Genomic DNA, 22,415 nt, shown 5'->3' on the forward strand with positions numbered 1-22,415 from the left:
ACCGTTCGGCTGGACTGGGACCGCTTGGCTCGGTCCGCAGTAACTCCCGCCAGGCTGTGCCGCGAAGAAACCATTTAAAAGCCCAACTTCTGAAGCACGGAGGGAGAAGAAAGCCCTGGCGGGGCTTTTAAATGGTTTCTTCGCGCACAGCCTGGCGGAGTTACTGCGGACCCGAGCCAAGCGGTCCCAGTCAGCGAGCGGTGAAAGCGACATGCCGGCGCCACTCCGCTTTCACCGTTCGGCTGGACTGGGACCGGCTTGGCTCGTCCGCAGTAACTCCCGCCAGGCTGTGCCGCGAAGAAACCATTTAAAAGCCCAACTTCTGAAGCACGGAGGGAGAAGAAAGCCCTGGCGGGGCTTTTAAATGGTTTCTTCGCGCACAGCCTGGCGGAGTTACTGCGGACCCGAGCCAAGCCGGTCCCAGTCCAGCCGAACGGTGAAAGCGGAGCGGCGCTCGGCATGTCGCTTTCACCGTTCGGCTGGACTGGGACCGGCTTGGCTCAGGTCCGCGCGGCGAACTGCTCAGCCTTGGGCAAATCCCGCCGGACGATCTCGCCGCCTCTTTGGCGTCTCCTGTGCGGGGTTCCCGAAGTACATCGAGACGTAGACTCGAGTATAAGCCGAGGGGGCGCTTTTCAGCACAAAAAACGTGCTGAAAAACTCGGCTTATACTCGAGTATATACGGTAATCAATGTTCTTACCTGTAATAGGTTCTTAGATCTTACTTCTACCTCCAAAAGGCCATGATAGGAAGTTAGAGTCTTAAATGTAAAGGCATTTCTGAAAACATCAAGAGTCAATGCACTGATTGAGATGGCTCCTTCACCCAGATCCATGTGCTGCTTTTTAAGTTCAATATATAATGGGCTGTTTCTGAACATAAAAGGTTAGAAGAGCTTTTTTTGCTTTTGCTTTCAGGAGCAGATAAAGAGCAGGAAACAAGTGGCTTTTAACATTGCTTTCTATAGCCTTCCCTTCCCTTCCCTTCCTTCTCTTCCCTATTTAGCTCAGTAGAGTATAGGAAAGAAGATTTTCTACTCTAAAAATAGAAATGTTTAGAGAAGAAGCATCACAGCTTGCACTGCTTTGGGCATTTTCCAACATGGGCAAAGCCTAACCCTCGCCACTCAAAGTTGCTTCTGAAGCAACACAATCCCCTTATCTAAATGCATAACCATGTTACTTTGTCTCATAGTTGAGCTCCATTCAACCTTTTTGTCCATAGTTTGAGAAGGCAATCATATACTGGGCACCAAACCAGTAGACTGCTGGCATTGATGGGTACTGTGGACATCTCCAAAGTCATCCAAATAATGGCCATTGTTAGAGGAGAGGGCTGAGACAAGGCTCTTTCGAAAGTAGTTTGAGGCAATCTGAATAGCAATAGGATTGGACTTATATGCACCCCATAATACTTTACTGCACACTCTGGGCTGTTTATAAGATAGAAACATTATTTGCATATTGCCCCCAGCAATCTGGCTCTTCATTTTACTGATGCTTGGAAGGATGGAAGACTGAGTCAACTTTGAACCCGTCAGGATCAAATTCCAGACTGTGGACAGAGTTTGCCTGCAATACTACATTCTAACCACTGCACCACCAGGACTCTTCTGAATGCTTCTAGTTGGTGATAAAGTGAATCATATTGCCATTGGGTGGTCCAAATCACATTTACTGAAGTGGAATTGCTTTGCATATAAGAGAGATAAGATAACCTTTATTGTCACTTTTTTTTCTGTAAACACAATGGCACACATATAAAAATGAAATTCTGATGCTTGCTCTCAAAATATATAACATGCATGCACATATGCATGCACACACACACACACACACACACACACACACACTATATACATATGTATATTAATCACAGTCCATTTTGGCTACCGGTACATAGTAGAAAAAATAGTCTTGAGAGTTAACAAGGTTGATACTACTATATGGTACAATGATGTTACAGAATCTGATAGCATATCCTACTAGAATTAAAGAAGAGAACCATTTCCAAATATTGTAAAGATTTTATCAACTCCAATTCTTGTGCCTCCAGTGACCATAAAAAAAAAACACTCATTTTTCTAAAACCCAGTCATCTGGAGATCATGTCAGAAATTCTTTTTATGAAGGGAAAGGATTTTCCAACACTTGATCTAGGTCTGACATTTCTTTCCATTACTGGCTTCCCCTGTTCTAGCATTCGTTCATTAGCAAGAAAGTCAATGCATAGATGTATATAAATAGTGGGCACTCGGCAACACTTTGAATTCTGATTATTGTTTAGGGACTGGAACAAGGCTAATGGCAATATCCTTTCCTCCCTACTTACAGATGGACAACATTGGCAAAGAGGGACTTTACATTTCTCATAAAGCATAAAAAACAGGTGTGTTCTTCTTGCAAATGGCAGTAAAACAGGTTATCATGCCAGGTTTTCTTAATGATACAAGATTAGTTAATAAGGAAAGTCATCAGCAAAATGAGGATAATTGATTTAGTGGCAATGAGGGTGATTTTACTTGCTTCCTAGAAAACAACAACGGTGACTGCCAGAATCCAGTTTCTCTTCCAAGCCTTTTGTTGTTGTTGTTGTTGTTATGAAAGAAAACAGTAATCTGTGTCAGTTGAAAATAGATCATACAAAACCAGAATCATCTATCAATTAGTTATCTTTTTTCCAGGCAAGAAATTAATTTCTGCTAATTATTAGCTTATTAATTATTTATTAACCTTATTAGCATCAAACAGGAAATTGTGCTCTGAATGCCAACCTAGTTAAATACCTCTGATGGTAAACATTTAGCTGGACAGTTCCCTACAAGGACTTGTTATTAGGATTAAGGGTTATCTGTAGAATAAAACTCTTTAAACCAAAAGTGGTACAACTAATTAGATGGAAAGTGTTGAGTTCGGGCAATGACGAGGCAGGAGACGATACAAGTGACAACAGCTCTTTGGTTTATTGTGATCCCAGCAAAAGCCAACAGGCAAAACCCCTCTTTAAATAGTATTTTGGCTGAGGCATCAGCCAATCAGCAATGTGCATGTTCCCGCCCAAATTTCCCTCCTAAAGTTCAAATATATTACAGAAAGGAAATGCAACATGACAAATCTGGCATGTAGCATTGGTGTTTTTGCAGGTCATCGTGTGTATTCACCTTTCAGAGAAGTATAATGTGGCCACCCATTACATGTGATTTGAAATGTGCTGGTTCATAAAATATGGAATGCTACTCAGCCATGTGTCATGGTTCCAGTTCAGATAGCAATAATGTACTGAATATTTTTTCTAAGGTATGTCTGCAGAGTATTCGTGCTATCTTTATTAAAGCAGAAGGTCACACTGACATGATTTTATAAAGTGAAATCTTGTGGAAGAACCTCTGTGTGATAATTGCTCAAGTTACTAAGTAATAATGCTTCTTCAGTCCCAAATATTTTCTGTTAATGTACCTCCTGTTTCATTTTAGAAATTAACATTATATTAATTCATTTTAGAATGAATTAATATTTTAGAACTAACATTAATGTTTTACCTCAGATGTGAATATGTAAATCAGCTCATAAATATTGATCTCAGCAATCATTTCTTAAGTGTCTATGTTTCAACAAAGAAGGCAGCTTTGCTATTTTGATCACTGATCTAGCATTTAAAACTTGGTTGAGAAGAAATCTAGCTATGGAAGAACAGGAAGATGTGACTGGATCTTTTTTTTTTTTAGTTCTTTGCTCTGTATTCTACCCTTTAGCCAAGGATAACAGGAGATTGGCATCACAGCAATCCTATGAGGGAGAAGTATGACTTCCTAAAACCAGACATTGAGCTTGGAAGACAGGGAAAGAGTCTTTTCAGCAGTTGGCTGACCAACTACACTCATCCTGTAGTCCAAAATGGAACTACATCTAAATGGGGGTGTGTGTGTTGTAATCCATCAGCAGCCTACAGTGCTGGTGGCGGAATTGGACAATGATGAGGCGGAGACGAGGCCAGGGCCATCAAGAAATAGGGTGTGGACTCCAGAGCCTCCAGAGGCTGAGAGTAGCGAGGAGGAGGAGGAACTGGGAGAGCCTGTCCCTAATGCCCGAATGAGAAGAGCTGCCAAGAGGCAGGAGCAGTTCAAGCAGAGAGGTCACCTCGGGGGGGTAGGGTCAAGAGATAATTGGCCCCTCCCATAAAGTTTAAAAGGAGACCGGCATCGGTGTCTCAGTTTGTCGGAAAACAATGTTGCAGCTGCGCTCGTCCCATTCTGGATGTTTCTCTGGATGTTTCTCTGAGAAGACCTTGGCAGCTCTCCATTCTCTGCTCGAGATGCTTATCTGCAAAGGATTTTGGCAATTATCTAAATTGGACCAGGTTGGAAATAATGACAGACTGTTTTGTGTGAGAAGCCTTTGCTTTCTTTTGGGTTTCATGACGCTGGGAATGGGTCAATGCCCAGCTGCTTGAATAAAGTTTATTTTCATTAAGGACTGCGTTTGTTGCTACCTGCTCGAGTCTGGGTCATAACTGGAGGGGGGGAAGCATGCAGTGAGTTACGTTAAGGTTTTATTTTAGGGCCAATGCTCATCAACATCTTCATAAATGATCTAGATGAGGGAATAAAAGGAATGCTTATTATATTTGCAAGGGACACCAAGCTGGGGCAAATTGCTAACAATTTGGAGCAGGGGTCTCCAAAGCTAGCTGAGGAACTCTGGGAGTTGAAGTCCACAAGTCTTAAAGGGACCAAGGTTGGAGACCCCTGATTTGGAGGATAGGCTCAAGATTCAAGAGCCTCTCGACAGTCTTCATTAAGGGGTTAAAAATGGTGGCAGGAAGTTTGTACCCTCAGACTTGCAAGATTCTGTTAATGTAGCCTTATGATAAAGTAGAATTAGCACATGTAGTCATGTTTCCTGTCTGATTTAACCTTGGAGGTTTGACACCTAGACCACCTCTCAACCTTTTATCTCCCAAGGTCAACCTTACATACCATCACATGTAGAATCAATACACGGTTTAACTCTTTGTGGTGCATACATTCAAATCAGTATTGACTGCCTGGACCAATTCCTGAAATTTGCTTGGCAAGATTTCAGAAGTGGTTTGCCACTGACTGCTTCTTAGGTTTGAGAGAGTATGACTGTCTCAAAGTTATCAGCTAGCTTTGTGCTTAAGGTGAGATTAGAAGCCATGGCCTCCAGATTGGTACCTGGCATTTTAACAACTTCTTGGTTTAGCAGAGGGGTGAACCATTTCTTTCTGTGTCATTTCCTGTTCTAAGGGACCCTGGACAAGTGGAGTAGTAGTATCTCACAAACCAGAGATGGTATGGAAATAGGGGAGGGAGGAGCAGTAGGTAAGGAGTGAGTGAGTAAGTAAGGAGGTCTATAACCATGTTCAGATAAGCACAATCAGCTTCATATTATATACTGCAGTAAACAGGTGCAGAATCTGTTTAGGGCTAATCATCGGAATCCCTGGGGGAACTGAGGGTAGCAGAATTGACTTCTCACTCTACAGTCTTTCCTTCCTGGCACAAAAGGAAAAAAAAATCCTTGGCTTCCAGAGCAGGGTTAGATGTTGGCTTACTGAGTTTTCAGTACCAAATGATGGAAGCTCCCTTTCCTAAACGAGATAGAGAGATGAAACAGCTGCCTCCTTCTCCAAAATAAGGCTGCAAGGGAAGAGAGGGGGCTTCCAACAAAATAGTATGCTCTGAATATCTATTGGGTATTGTGAAATTCATGCTTTTATGTGGCATTTTAAGAGAAATGCTTCATAAAGCTTTTTTTTTTTTTTGAAAGGGTGGGGAGCCACAGATACATATGCTTTAATAAGAAGGAGGGTGTCTCCCATATGGAAAAGAATATTAAGGAGAATGTTCTCTAGTGACTCCTTTTTTTGCTTATATATCTACTTGCTTTCTTCCAAGTGAAAAAGAAAAATAATATAAAGCACAGTGCGGAACACCCATGAAGTGGCTCCACTTTCATGAAATAAGTCAAAAAGATTTCCTTTGAATTTCCATGTAGTGCGCTTAGGCAGATATACAGCCCCTCTATTAATGCAGATGCCAGTCTTGAATTTGACAACTAAGCTTCTTTGAGATTCCTATGGGATCTCTCCCTAGATCATTGTAAATTACATTAAATGAAGCGTAATGAAGTGTCACCCAGAATATGTACATACAGCAGGGGGCATTGGTGGATAAATCCCCTTCCCTTGGAAATTCTATAAAGATAGCTTTTAGTTTGGGAAAGTAACACATTTACTCATAATGCTCAATCCTCTTACAGAAATGCAAACAGTTAAAATAGCTTCTCATGGCTGTACGGAGATTTTCACTGCAGTTAGCAGCAACTCACTCACTCAAACCTCCACCCCCTTTCTTGATTTTCCGTCAAAGTTTTTCTTTTTAGACTGGACAGCCTTAAAGGTCCAACGCATATTAAGGGCCTACTGTAACACATATTAGAGTCCTACCTCAATGCAAACTCTTCTTGAATTGGCTGTGCACATTTCTCTACCACTTCTGCTGTCCCTGAGCATATCCCTTGTGGTTATTTCGATGCCATTTCTCCCTATCTTTGGTTTCAGTCAGTGGGGCTCTTCTCCTCTCCAGCGGGCATTGCCAACTGTTTTCCCTTAACTTATCCCATCTCTATATTCTTTCCTTCTCTCTTGTTGAAGAGTGAGGGAAAAAAACCCCAAGCAGGATTACATTGAACTTGTTTCATCAGTCTTTACTGAACTGGTTTTACTTTTACTTTTACTTTACTGGTTTACTGGGCCGGTTTAGCTCTGCCTGGTAAGGCCTGTTATTAAGAACACAAAGCCTGCAATTACTGCAGGTTCGAGCCCGGCCCAAGGTTGACTCAGCCTTCCATCCTTTATAAGGTAGGTAAAATGAGGACCCAGATTGTTGGGGGGGCAATAAGTTGACTTTGTAAATATATACAAATAGAATGAGACTATTGCCCTATACATTGTAAGCCGCCCTAAGTCTTCGGAGAAGGGTGGGATATAAATTCAAATAAAATAATAATAATAATAATAATAATAATAAAAAGATGGCCTTGTGGCCAGCAGCTGCTTAGGAAGTGCCAGGTCGGGCATACCTCATCAATGGTGGGAGCAAGAAGATGGCAAAGGTCAGCTGAGATGGCAGAGCAAAGGCTGACAGGAACCTCAGAATGCAAGGCGGCAAGGGTATCTGCATCTGGGACTGGGCTTGGGGCAGCTGTGGCTTTCTGGGGTACAGCAGTTTTGAGCCATGCTGTTTAAACTTTCCAAGGCATGGAAACTTTGCACCATGTTCCTGGGCCAAGCTCGGCCTGGGCTTCATGCTGTACAGCAGCTTCAGGACTTCTTGCAGCCACTGCATGTCAAGAAGGTTCTTTATAGTTCTTGGGGAGCTGTGGCTTTGCACAACACTGCTGTGGCTTTCTGGGGTACAGCAGCTTTGAGCCATGCTGTTTAAACTTTCCAAGGCATGGAAACTTTGCACCATGTTCCTGGGCCAAGCTCGGCCTGGGCTTCATGCTGTACAGCAGCTTCAGGACTTCTTGCAGCCACTGCATGTAGTTCTTGGGGAGCTGTGGCTTCTTGGGGTGGCAAGAAGCCCTTTTGCACCATGTTCCTGGGCCAAGCTCGGCCTGGGCTTCATGCTGTACAGCAGCTTCAGGACTTCTTGCAGCCACTGCATGTCAAGAAGGTTCTTTATAGTTCTTGGGGAGCTGTGGCTTTCTGGGGTACAGCAGTTTTGAGCCATGCTGTTTAAACTTTCCAAGGCATGGAAACTTTGCACCATGTTCCTGGGCCAAGCTCGGCCTGGGCTTCATGCTGTACAGCAGCTTCAGGACTTCTTGCAGCCACTGCATGTCAAGAAGGTTCTTTATAGTTCTTGGGGAGCTGTGGCTTTCTGGGGTACAGCAGTTTTGAGCCATGCTGTTTAAACTTTCCAAGGCATGGAAACTTTGCACCATGTTCCTGGGCCAAGCTCGGCCTGGGCTTCATGCTGTACAGCAGCTTCAGGACTTCTTGCAGCCACTGCATGTCAAGAAGGTTCTTTATAGTTCTTGGGGAGCTGTGGCTTCCTGGGGTGGCAAGAAGCCCTTTTGCACCATGTTCCTGGGCCAAGCTCGGCCTGGGCTTCATGCTGTACAGCAGCTTCAGGACTTCTTGCAGCCACTGCATGTCAAGAAGGTTCTTTATAGTTCTTGGGGAGCTGTGGCTTTCTGGGGTACAGCAGTTTTGAGCCATGCTGTTTAAACTTTCCAAGGCATGGAAACTTTGCACCATGTTCCTGGGCCAAGCTCGGCCTGGGCTTCATGCTGTACAGCAGCTTCAGGACTTCTTGCAGCCACTGCATGTAGTTCTTGGGGAGCTGTGGCTTCCTGGGGTGGCAAGAAGCCCTTTTGCACCATGTTCCTGGGCCAAGCTCGGCCTGGGCTTCATGCTGTACAGCAGCTTCGGGACTTCTTGCAGCCACTGCATGTAGTTCTTGGGGGGCTGTGGCTTTCTGGGGTACAGCAGTTTTGAGCCATGCTGTTTAAACTTTCCAAGGCATGGAAACTTTGCACCATGTTCCTGGGCCAAGCTCGGCCTGGGCTTCATGCTGTACAGCAGCTTCAGGACTTCTTGCAGCCACTGCATGTCAAGAAGGTTCTTTATAGTTCTTGGGGAGCTGTGGCTTTCTGGGGTACAGCAGCTTCAGGACTTCTTGCAGCCACTGCATGTAGTTCTTGGGGAGCTGTGGCTTTCTGGGGTACAGCAGTTTTGAGCCATGCTGTTTAAACTTTCCAAGGCATGGAAACTTTGCACCATGTTCCTGGGCCAAGCTCGGCCTGGGCTTCATGCTGTACAGCAGCTGCTTAGGAAGTGCCAGGTCGGGCATACCTCATCAATGGTGGGAGCAAGAAGATGGCAAAGGTCAGCTGAGATGGCAGAGCAAAGGCTGACAGGAACCTCAGAATGCAAGGCGGCAAAGGTATCTGCATCTGGGACTGGGCTTGGGGCAGCTGTGGCTTTCTGGGGTACAGCAGCTGCTTAGGAAGTGCCAGGTCGGGCATACCTCATCAATGGTGGGAGCAAGAAGATGGCAAAGGTCAGCTGAGATGGCAGAGCAAAGGCTGACAGGAACCTCAGAATGCAAGGCGGCAAAGGTATCTGCATCTGGGACTGGGCTTGGGGCAGCTGTGGCTTCCTGGGGTGGCAAGAAGCCCTTTTGCACCATGTTCCTGGGCCAAGCTCGGCCTGGGCTTCATGCTGTACAGCAGCTTCGGGACTTCTTGCAGCCACTGCATGTAGTTCTTGGGGAGCTGTGGCTTTGCGTAACACTGCTGTGGCTTTCTGGGGTACAGCAGTTTTGAGCCATGCTGTTTAAACTTTCCAAGGCATGGAAACTTTGCACCATGCTTATGTGCCAGGCTGGGGTTAGCGGAGGCTTCCAGGGGCAGCTGCAGCTTTGTGCTACACAGTGGCTCAGGGGCATCTTGCCATCTCAGAACCACAGTGTACCAAGAAACCTCTTCAGCCACAGTGTATTCTTTCCCCAGCGTCCCTGTGCTGGTAAACCTTGCACCCTCTTTCCCTGGCTTCCCTGAGCTTGTGCCACATTACAGCACTGCTCCAGTTCACGCACAGCTGTTGCCAGGCCTCCCCAAGCCCCTTGCGCCCCTCACACCTTCCGTGGGACTCCTTTTACTTACTGCTTAATGAGACTTACATCTGGAGTTACGATGGCAATTGGGATTACCAGGATTGTCACTGCTAAGCATTGCAGTCGTGTGGTGTTGTGTTTTACAACTGCATCGCCCAGTGACAGAAATTGTGGTTCCAGTTGTGGCCATAAGTCGAGGAGTGCCTCGCTATTGAGGGTTGCTGAGCTTTTAAGAAAATCTGAAAAGTATTGCCTAACAAAATAATACTTTTTCCTGTGATGACGTTTTTAAGAGAGCAAAACTAATTATATTGTTGTGATGTATGGCACCACTTTAGAATCTCAGAGGAAATAACCAGATGAATCACAGTTTCTGAAGGCAGATGATTCTTATCTTTCCTTATCCCCTGCTTCTTTTCTTATATTTGATTTGCTTTTATTCTAAATAATACATTGTGTTTTTATTAAAGAGATAAAGACTTGCTTTTCTTTGTGGTGGGTTTTGTTTACCAAGATAAGATGTAAATTGTGCATCAGAAAAAGCATAAACATTACTTTGTCTCGGGAATATTTTTTTTTCTGCTAGAAGCTTATAATTAGAAACATATAGCATTCAAGAGTTCTATTTAGCATGTTGCACAGTTGTTTGTATTTCTAAAATAATGGCCCTTTCACTTTCCGTGAAAGCCAGATTAAGAAACTGGTGGTGGTAATAGAATAGAAGAGGTCTCTATGAAATCCACCCTTTCCGTAGCTTGGTGAAAATGATTGTATGCATGTCAACAAGGAAACCCATATTTAGACTAAAGATGGGTGAATATCATTTCAGCTTTTTGTTTATAAATCTGTCGTTTTTTGTCTAATTCAGGGGTAGTCAACCTTTTTATACTCACTGCCCACTTTTGTATCTCTGTTAGTAGTAAAATTTTCTAACCGCCCACTGGTTCCACAGTAATTCATTGTGTATTGTCGTCTGCGCATGCCTCTCGCGCATCGTGGATTGGGTTTGGGGGGGGCGCCGGCTACCAGCTCTGCTTGTCTGTTAGAGCTGCGTGGTGTGGGGGGAGATGCGTGAGCTATTATGGGACGAGGCTCTTTTGTTTGCGGTCACACTATAGCGCCATTTAGTTTCACTTACGTAACATGAACTAAACTTACGCGCAGGCAATACAAATAGTATATTTTCAGAAATTTAAATTGTCACGGGGAATTTTATGAAAACCTAATGAAAATGTTTTTAAATAATGGTATGAACTTTTTTAAAAAAGTCAATTAAATTTAAAAAAGGAAAGTGCTTCAGTATCAGACAAAACCCTTACTGCCCACCATGAAGGCTGGAACGCCCACTAGTGGGCGTTAGGGACCAGGTTGACTACCACTGGTCTAATTCTTCCATTGGTATGTTCTTTTGTTCCAAAGATGGCTTTTCTAAAGAAAAAGCAGTGTTTATATGTTTTGAGCATGTATAGCTTTTGTAAAAAATTTCCCAATATAATAGAGGAAAAAAATTAAAAACTCCTTCAGATTACTCTTGGCACTTACATGAGTACGTCTCTCTAGTTTTTTTAAGCAGCAATATAGAAAATGATTTTCAAAGGTTTTTTTCATCTGTGATGTGATTTTTTTTTTCAGTTGAAATTCCTGTTGGTCTCCTTTCCAAGTACTAGCTGGGCATGAACTCGTTTTGTTTTGTTTTTTTGGATCAGCTGAAGCTAGCTAGCTGCTTCCATCTGACTGCATTGCCAAATCTAGGAGAAATATGAATGTGAATTTTGATTCATGTATTGACTGAAAAATGCAAAATTAGATTTATTTGCCTTCAGATGTGATCTAAAGGAATATGTCTCTCTTTCCTAACATGGTCGATTTAAGAGTCACAAATCCAATATAGCTCTCTAAGATTCAACCAATAATTTGTAAGCACTGTAAACACATCACTCAACTGATATAGGTTCAGTAGTGTGGCATAGGGTCTCCTGCTTGAGCAGGGGGTTGGACTAGAAGACCTCCAAGGTCTCTTCCAGTTCTATTCTGATAGAGACTGTTGTGATCCTATGTCTTCAAGACGTTGTGGCACCTTGCTGATACATATTGAACAATTAGCTGTACATACATATCTAAATCTGATGTCTGATGTATAGTTTGTGAAGAAAAGACATCTGATGTCTGATGTATAGTTTGTGACATGAGGTAGGCCTTTACTCATACTTGTAGGAAGAAAAGATGGGCAAGCTAGAAAGATATTAGGGTCTTATGCTATTTTAGCCATAAATGACAAATTAAAGATAAAAGGCCAGTGTTTAGATTTGTAATCCTTGATTTATGACCCTAATGGAGTCCAAATTTCCTTTGTAAGTCAAGATGGTCATAAATCGAGACTGACATGTAACTGACCTGATTTTATGATTTTTTTTGAAATAGTTTTTAGGGTCGTTAAGTGAGTGCGGTGATTATTAAGTGAACCAATTCATTCCTATGGGTGGTTTTGCCCCAAACCAACAGAAAAAGCCAGAAACCAGCCGAAAAGACTGGAAATCAGCAAAAAAAAAATATTGTAAATCCCAGTCACTTGACTGTGGAATGCTTCAACCAGCCATAAAAGTTGCCAAGTGCCTGAAATGTCATGTGACCAAGGAAGAGTTGTCACCACCAGAACTCTGGAACTGGTTCATAAGTAGCTTTTTTTTGTGGGGGGGTGTCCTGTTGTAACTTTGAATGGGTTAATCTGGAAATTGAAGTCCACAGGTCTTAAAGTTGTCAAGGTTGGACATCCCTGGGTTAAACAATGCCACCCATCAGGAACCCAGAAGTGTGCCTTCTCTGTGGCAGTGCCTGCCCTCTGGAATGAGGTCTGTTCTCTCTCCCCCACCCCCCGAAATTCAAATGGCTCACACCCTCTACTAGTATTTTGAGAGACTTTAAAGACCTGGTTCTTTGCCCAAGCTTCCAGAGTGGATGACTGATTGCCCAGTATTTCTCCCTTTCTCTTCCCCAGTGGGTTTGTTTCCTTTGCCATCAATGTTTTTTGTGGGTTTTGTGTTGTTCTTTGTTTTTAAATATCTCCACAATGCAAACTGCTCAGAGGTGCTAGGAGTAATAAATTATTACTACCGGTATTATTATTATTAAATTATTAAAACCCACCTCTTTCCCTGATTATATCCAAGTACCGCTTTCTGCTCTGAGCACTATATTCAGTGGTTATAATATGAGTAGCATTTACCACTTCATCCTGGGTAAATCCTGTCAGATGAATCAGGAAGCTGCTAGCTATCTCGCTTAAGTTTAACAAATATTTGCGTTAAATTGTTATCCTACCTTATCTCAAAGATCATAACATTGTTGTCCTTTTTTTCCTCATAGCGGTTTTTTGAAGTAATTCCAGAAAATGGCTGGCATTGGTTCGTCCAGCCAACTTTCATTCAGCTCAGGCACTTTTGCCACTACCTCACATCATAGTTGAATACAGGGAGTCCTTGACTTCAACCACTAATTTAGTGATCATTCAAACTTAAAACAGCACTTAAAAAACTGATTTATGACCGTTTTTCACTTACGACCATTGCAGCATCCCATGGTCACGTGATCAAAATTTGGGCAATTGGCATGTATTTATGATGGTTGCAGTTTCCCAGGGTCGTCTTTTGTGCCACGGTGGTGCAGTGACTAGAGTGCAGTACTGCAGGCTACTTCTGCTGACTGCCAGCTGCCTGCAGTTTGGCAGTTCAAATCTCACCAGGCTCAAGGTTGATTCAGCCCTTCATTTTTCTGAGATGGGTAAAATGAGGACCCAGATTGTTGGGGGCAATAGGCTGACTCTGTAAAATGGCTTAGAGGGCTGCAAAGCTTATATTTATTTATTTATTTATTTATTATAAGCAAAGTCAGTGGGGAAGCCAAATTCACTTAACTTAACAACCATGTTGCTAACTTAACAATTGCAGTGATTCACTTAACAAATGTGGCAAGAAAGGTGGCAAAATGGGGCGAAACTCACTTAACAACTGTCTTGCTTAGCAACGGAAATGTTGGGCTCAATTGTGATTGTAATTGAAAACTACCTGTAGTTCATTTAGGAGAACTAATTTAACAAACACAAAATATGTTTGAGAACTACTTGGGATTCTAAATTGAAATGGGATATTTACATAGACCAGGCCTGCACTTCATGGGACCCACCAGGCAACTTAGTATGGCCTGCTGGCAAAGTAAATAAGTTCACCACTTCGGATGCCCCAAAAATCACACTAACATCTCCAGGCATTATTGATGCCATCAGCTCCACTACTGCTGCCACTCTACTAATTGCCAAAAATTTGATTGATGCACTGGGGGTTCTTTTGTGACCTGGAATTATTTTTAATTTATCAGTGTGATTCTTTTGTGAATCCTGCCTTTGACTAAGTATGTAGCATACCATTAGACTTTTTGAAACTGAGAGACGTTACTGATATGGTTGTCTTTAGGTATGACTTGGCCAGTTATGGAGGATGCTAGATGGGTGCTGTAGTTCATTTTGTGTCGTGTTTTGTGTCCTCTGTCTGATCGCTTTGTGTCTCCATTAGGAGAGTCTGTTGCTGCTTTCCCCAAGGATATATCAATGGATATTAACTAGTCTAGGCTTTTGTCCCTGAGTAATCACATAATTTCTAGTGTCTTTTGGAACTCCATTATATTTCATTATACCTCTACATCTCTGCCTTAGATCAGCCACGCAAATCCATATCTCTAAGGGCTTCTCTGATATTACTGCTTGAATGCTTTATCATAGCTCCGTTTAATATATGCAAGACTGAATTTTTCATTTTTTCCCCAAATCCCATATGTCCTAATTTGTTTTTTCTTATCCTGTTAATGATATATGAAGCCTTAATTTTCTTTTATTCATTCTCATTTCCCAAATTCACTCTACCTCTAAATCATCTTGCTACTCTCTTAATAACATTACAAACTTCCAAATCTTCCTCTCTATCCACCAGTGCAGACTTTTGCATCTCTGTTATATTAATATTCCTCAGTTAAAATGCCATATATCCATAGACTCACAGCATTGGAAGGGACCTTGGAGATCTGTCCAGGGCAGGAATGACAAATCCTATCCCAGACAAATGACTGCCTAATTCCATGATACAGACTATTCCACTACTTAATACCTCTCATGGTCAGATAATTCCTCCTTATTTTGGTTCATTTCCGTCCATTGATTCTTGTCCTAATCTATCAATCATCAATCAATCAATTTTCATTTGGTCACAGACCAATAGTCTCATAAATCTAACCTTTGGTGCTACAGAGAATAAATCCATATCCTTTTTTCCTGTAATAACTTTTCAAGAATGGAAAGATTGCTATAATGTCTTCCCTTATCCAGCTCTTTTTTAGGCTAAACATACCCAGTTCTGCATATGACAGGTGTGGTATAATCAGTGCAGCATGAAATGGAGCTATCAATTTCCATTTTCTTGATATTACATGTTTGTTGATAGCACTTAGCAATAGTACTTAGACTTGTATACCACTTCATAGTGCTTTTACAGCCCTCTCTTAGCGATTTACAGCATATTACTGAGTCAACAATTTGGATCTTCATTTTACTGACATTGGAAGGATGGAAGGCTGAGTCAACCCTGAGACAGTCAGGATCGAACTCCTGGCAGTGAGCAATGAGTTAGCCTGCAATATTGCATTTTAACTACTGCGCCACCATGGTTCATTGGCTTATTTGGCAGCTGCAGTATGCTGCTGCCTCATGCTGAAGTAATAAGTTAAGTGAATAGAAAGTTCCAGAAAATGTTGGAACATAGAGGTGAAATTTTATAAAAGTATTATAGGATTATACAATATTTATTGTTTCTTGATTAAATATATCTTACTTTTCTACTCTACCAAATATTTCAAGCAGCATACAAAATTTCAAGCAGCATACAAAATTTAGACCCATGCTAAATCTAGAAAAAGGTTAAAATTAATATTAAAGTTAATTGGTATTTAAAAGCCTTCTGAAAAAAGGAAATCTTTACTGGTGTTTTTTTAAAAAAAAAAAAAAAACACCCAGAGAGTTGCAACTATTAAAGAAGTGTGTTATATAACTGAGGGAAATAAAATGAAAAACTAACCTCTGGCAATAGGGGTTTCTTCAAAATAGCTCCTCTTTGAAGATCTTAGCAGTTAGACACTCATAACTGGAGCAGTATTTCCTCAGGTACTCACTTCCTAAATCATTGAGGCCATGATAGTAAGCAATAGTAACTCTACATTGTTACTGGTAGTAACTTTTTAAATTTTTTGGGATAAGCAATTGGCAACCAGTATAGATCTTTCAGTTTCGGTATTATACTACCTGCCTGCTCCTTGTACCGGTTAGCAGCTGAACTGCTTCATTTTGCACAAAATCTAACTTCTAGGTATTTTTCAAAGACAGCCACTCATACACTATACTGCAGTCATCAGTGAGACCTACTGTACTACAACTCTTACCAAATATGACTGGCTGAGGAAGGGTTACAACTGGTACTCTAGGCATAACTAGGCAGTGAAAGCTGTGATTTTCCACCAAGTGTTTGGGGGATTGTTTTTTTTGTTGGACCATTTTGGAGCTGTTTATTTTTAATTCTTTCTGTTTAGAAAACTGACTAAGGAATAATTTGTCCATGATATCAGAGTCCCGCAGACCTCCTTTTTTTTCCCAGACCGCTCATGCCATCCCAAAATATAAAATCTAATGTGCTCCTTACTGCCTTCAGGAAGCCAAGTAACCAGTGGCGACAAGACCATGGTTGGCATAGAGTGCAGGAAATTCTGAGGCCCGTAATTGGGGACGTCGACCTTTCCTTGGACAGGGAATTTCGATAAGCTATTGCCATGGCTAAAATCTCCTTGGTTAGAAGGAAGGTTTTGGAGTTGTAGCAGTCCATTAATGGTTCCCTTTACTAGGAGTGCACCTATTTTTTTCTTGTTGTTTCAAACCTAGAAGAAACCATCATAGTTTCCATAGGTTCTGCCAAACTATTAAGATATTTAAATTTAGTAACTGGAAGAGGGGGGTTGTGCAGTGAGCCAGAACACACAGTTGTGGTTGATTGGAGAGCGCTGGCTCCTGCATGAGGCAGCCTGTGCTGTGATTGTTGCTGTGGTTGTGGAAGGTGGGGTTTTTTCCTTTTTTCCCCGCCTTTTTCTTCTGTATGTCCTCTGTGCTCTGTGATTTACCTCATGATGTTCCTGTTAGACTAACTAACCTCTCCTCACACAAACGCTTTTCAATTAGTCACACTTCAGAAATAAAATCTGGATTAGACTTAGATTTAGAGTAACTTTATTGTCACTTTGAATGTACACAAACCGGCATACATTAAAATGAAATTTCATTGCATGCAGCTGTCAAAGGGTCACCACCAGAGATGGTATTCAGCAGGTTCTGAGCAGTTCTGGAGAACTGGTAGCGGAAATTTTGAGTAGTTCAGAGAACTGGTAAAAACCGCCTCTGACTGGCCCTGCCCCCATCTATTCTCTGCCTCCCGAGTCCCAGCTGATCTGGAGGAAATGAGGATTTTGCAGTACCTTCCCCTGGAATGGGGAGGAAATGGAGATTTTGCAGTATCCTTCCCCTGCCATGCCCACCAAGCCACACCCACCAAGCCATGCCATGCCTACCAAGCCACACCCACAGAACCAACAGAAAAAAAAATTGAATCACACCACTGGTCACTACCTCCAATATAGATTACATAAACATGACAAAATAAATAAATAAAATTAGGCATATACCCACATATATTATATGAGACAGAAAAACAACACAGTTTAGTTTGGATGTATATATACATGGCAAGAAAGACAAATCTTGCAAGTTTACCAGACAGATTTAGTAGTTCGAGGTTTCAGAACAAACAAAACCTAGATGGATGAAGAGACAACGTTGATACATGTCACTGTTCTATTCTAGCCTCCCTTCGTCCCTTCCCAGCATAACAAGGTTTTTCTGGGTAATCTGCCATTTCTTCCAGCACCTTCTTTTCCCTCTTTGCTGGTCTGTGACTGTAATAAAAATTAATTGATTTATTCTTTCCCCTCTTTGCCTTCAGAGCTCCCCACTGTCAATATCTAGGTCAGTGCAATCCACCAGCCCACTGCTCCTTATCTCCCACTACCTTGCCCCTTCCTCTACTCATAGAGTTTCCTTCCTAGATAGGGTTATCAGATATTTTTCTCCTCATGTCTTCTCCATGTCTGCCTTAAAAATCAAATATCATCTGGCTCTTTTAATGTCTAGTTTTGGTGTTTTTTGTTTTTTACTGTTTTCACAACAGTAATCATTCAAACTTCCATGTATTGCAGCCTGGTAAATTGTATGTTTTTTTTTCTTTCCTTCATCTCTAGACAAGAGTCGACAGCCTAGATTTATGTCATTTAATTTATTTCCTGATTCCAGCAATCAGCTTCAATCCAGCCCCTTAAATCTGTGATCACTGTAATCTGCAGATCACGTGACTCATTGTATGTTTCCATGGTGAAATTTGGAAAGTGTGTCATCGTCAATTCTATGTTATTGCCAGCAGGTCTTTTGAAAAATCAAGATTTGTTGGGAAAATATTGTGATTGAAAAGCCAGTCTTTCCAATGCTGGGAGAAGTAATTTCATATATATGAAGGCCGACGTACATTATTTTGCAATTGTGGGACATAATTTTTGTCTCAAATGCCAAGAAAGTTAAATAGTTAAGATATCCTCCTCCCCCGGCCCATTTGTTCTCCTATTCAATTGACCGGTGTCCACCTTTCCCCTTTCCAATATCTGATAACCCAATTCCCAGGGCTCCCATTGTGTTCGCTTTCTTCCCCTGTCTCTTAGCAGCCACCTCTGCTGTCACCACCTTCCCCCAGTTTTCCCACCGTTTTGCTCTCCTCAACAACTGCTGAGATGACAACCTGTCACATCCTCCTTGACTGGCCTGCTCTCCAGTCTTGCAGCATTGCTGACAGCTTTGCCTTTCAGTTCCAAGCTCAGGGAAGGAATGGTCTCTGTCGGGTATGTATGGTCATAAGTCTGATGCTCCAAGGAATCATTTGCCTCTGATAATAAACTGCAATTGCTACCAAGGCTTCAGTTTGCCTAGGCCATGGGTCTTCAACCTTGGTCCCTTTAAGACTTGTGGACTTCAACTCCCAGAGTCCCTCAGCCAGCAAAGCTGGCTGAGGAACTCTGAGAGTTGAAGTCCACAAGTCTTAAAGGGACCAAGGTTGGAGACCCCTGGCCTAGGTCATGCCGTTGTCTTCTCAAGCCGTGCTTTCACCTCTTATCAATATCTCACTTTATGGTTTCTTCAAATTAAAGCCTGCATTGTACCAGTTCTTTCTCCTCTCTCCATTCTGTCCAAATACAAATGCAGGCAGTCCCCGACTTACGACCACAATTGAGCCCAAAATTTCTGTTGTTAAGTGAGACATTTGTTAAGTGAGTTTTGCCACATTTTTCGATTTTTCTTGAATCAGTTATTAAATGAAACACTGCAATTGATAAGTTAGTAACCCGGTTGTTAAGTGAATCTGGTTTTCCCATTGACTTTGCTTGTCATAAGGTTGCAAAAAGTGATCAAATGACCTTGGGACACAGTAACAGTCATAAATATGAACCAGTTGCCAAGCATTTGAATTTTGATCACCTGATCATGGGGATGCTACAAAGGTCATAACTGCGGAAAATGGTCATAAATCACTTTTTTCAGTGCCATTGTAACTTTGAATAGTCACTAAATGAATTGTTGTAAGCTGAGGACTACTTGTACTGGAATTACAATAAGGCACGTTTCTTTCCATTTTTCACAACAATAATGCTGAAAATGGAGAATATCAGGAATGGAGTGACTGAAACTGATTCATATGTATGGGTGAAAAATTGCGCAGATTCAGATTCATCACATCAATGATAAAATCAGTACCTTTTCACAAACATGCCATTGCAAAATACTTGCAAGAACTCTCAAGATGTTGTATTGGGTTGCCTTCTGCTTTTCTGTAAACTCATAACTGTTGCATAACTTGCGAATTCCAGCCGTTAGAACTGAGATTTATAATCTTATAAAATAATTTTTATAAGCCACCCAGAGTCACCTTATAAGGGAGATAGGCAGCATAAAAATTTAAACAAACAAACAAAAAAATCTACATGTAGTTATTGAGTCCTACTCCAAAATGATTTTACTTTATCTCTGCTGTGGTACACCATCATATCATGTTGATTATAAATCAGTAGTAATATTATGGAGAATATTATTACTTGCTTCCTCAGCCCACATGGAAAATCAATGTCCTTCCATTTCTATCTCCTGCTATAGGTGAAACTTGCATGCTGTTCAGATTTGCTGCCCTTCATTTCTTCCTTGAAAGACTGTTACCTGAGAAAGTCCTAAAATGTAGCTTTGCAGGCTTTTTGGAATTTGTGGAATACTGTGCTACAGTGCTAGAATAGCACCAACATGAATTGAATGTTGAAGTTTTCAGGGGTTTTTTCTTCTTCATAGAGTTTTGCAAGTTTTGGGAAAAGGAGAAGCAAATTCAGTGACTGATGAATTTGGTGCAGAGAAATCATGCTGGTTAGTTGATAGGTTCAGCTAGTGTTTAACTGGGGTTGAGCAGAGTCTGACTAAAGCTTTTCTCTATGAGCTCAGCTGGATGCTAAATGTGTTTGCGGTTCGTGGATGGTGAGGACAAAGTGGGGAAATCGTTAAAGTGTGTGGCAGAGCTCATTAAAGACTTCATTCTACAATGGAGTCATCAGTTTGATGCAACCCTGTGGGACGGATATATTTCTCCAAGCAGTTATAGTTGAATTGCTATTTGTATAATGCAGTAGGACGTGCTTGCTTTGCTTATTCAAATGTGATGCCTGTGTACAATTTGGTCATAGCTGCATTTTTTTGCTAGCATGAAAGGGAATTATGATACGGGCAGTACAATTTGAGCTGTCTATTTTTAAAGCCCTTCTTGGCAATTGGCACCAGCAGCCCAATTGTAAGGTCAGACTTCCTTGGAATGCAGGCAGGCATTGTGCCATGTTGTCAGATGGGCAAGAGATTAAAGAGCACAGCCCTGCTGTTCTGTGTGGGCCACATTGGATGCCGAACAAGACACATTTGTGTGGCAGCTTCATTTTAATTTCACAGGCCTTTGTTTTTGAGATGTCAGTTGCTAATCCAGCTTTGTGGATCAGGGTGCCTTCTTTGGACAATTTACAAACACTATTCATATGGCAAGAGTGTGTGTATGGTAGAAGAGACCCTTTATCTCCCATGGCACCCCAACCCCTTCACTGTCTGTCTGAAAAATTAAATGTTGTCAAATCCTGCTTGGTGTATCAGAATTCATTTTAAAACATGGCACAGTGCAAATTTGTATCAGTCATGCTTTTCATGAGCAGTTTTCTTAAAGACGATGTACCCTGGGATCTGCTTTCTCATTTGCTTTTCAATACCACATGCAGATACCCTGCGCTCTAGTTCTCCTGCCATAGCTTGTAACTCAAGACAAGCCCCGACAGTACTTTTTATTCTTCCTCCATCATACTTTAAGTGACTTTCAGATCACTGGCACACTAATTCATAGAATCATATTTAAAATATTGAGCAGCTGATTGGTTCCCTTGTTGATTGGTTGTTCGAGTGGTCTGGTTCCTTACAGATTCATATGCTGGATCCAAATCCCAACCCATCTGACTTAACTACAGGATATAACTACAGATTATCTTTTGGTAAATTCATGTGAATCTCATATTGCCAGGATAGTGTGATTTTGAATTCCATATGTAATGTTTTTCTGCCTGTTTACTGTCTGTTTCGGTTGTTTTTTTCCTATAGTCAACTTGATGCTTGTTGACCTCATAAGGATTTTATAAGTATAATGGCATTGACAGGATTACCTTTTTTCTAATAGAGTCCAATGTCATGCATCATTTGGCACAAAACTTGATAATATTACTTCTCTTGTTCAGCAAAAAAACAACAACACCTCACCAGCAGTTGTTTTGTTCACTAAATGACCTTTGTGTTACATAAAAGAGAAAGCTAAAATGTTTTATATGTTTTAGGTGTTCCCTCTCAAAAGTTACATATATTGCACAGTAAAAGTTTTACTTATTTTATAATTTGGTTTGCTTCTATTATTTATTTATTTATTATATTTGTATACCGCCCTTCTCCCGAAGGACTCAGGGCGGTTCACAGCCAATAAAAAACACAATACATAGAATACAAATTAAAAACTATATAAAAAACTGATTCAATAACGGCCTAAAAATGTAGATACCATTTAAAACCCCCAATTAAAACCCATAAATTTAAAAAACTAACCCAGTCCTGCGCAGATGAATAAATGCGTTTTAAGCTCGCGACGAAAGGTTCGGAGGTCCGGAAGTTGACGGAGTCCCGGGGGGAGTTCGTTCCAGAGGGCGGGAGCCCCCACAGAGAAGGCCCTTCCCCTGGGCGTCGCCAGACGACACTGTCGCGCCGACGGCACCCTGAGGAGTCCCTCTCTGTGAGAGCGCACGGGTCGGTGGGAGGTATTCGGTAGCAGTAGGCGGTCCCGTAAATAGCCCGGCCCTATGCCATTTGAAGACGTTCACCAGAACCTTTAAGCGCACCCGGAAGGCCACAGGTAGCCAGTGCAGTCTGCGCAGGATAGGTGTCACGCGGGAGCCACGAGGGGCTCCCTCTATCACCCGCGCAGCCGCGTTCTGGACTAACTGAAGCCTCCGGATGCCCCTCAAGGGGAGCCCCA

This window comes from Ahaetulla prasina, chromosome 2, assembly GCF_028640845.1.
Source record: "Ahaetulla prasina isolate Xishuangbanna chromosome 2, ASM2864084v1, whole genome shotgun sequence".
Classification (NCBI taxonomy): Eukaryota; Metazoa; Chordata; class Lepidosauria; order Squamata; family Colubridae; genus Ahaetulla; species Ahaetulla prasina.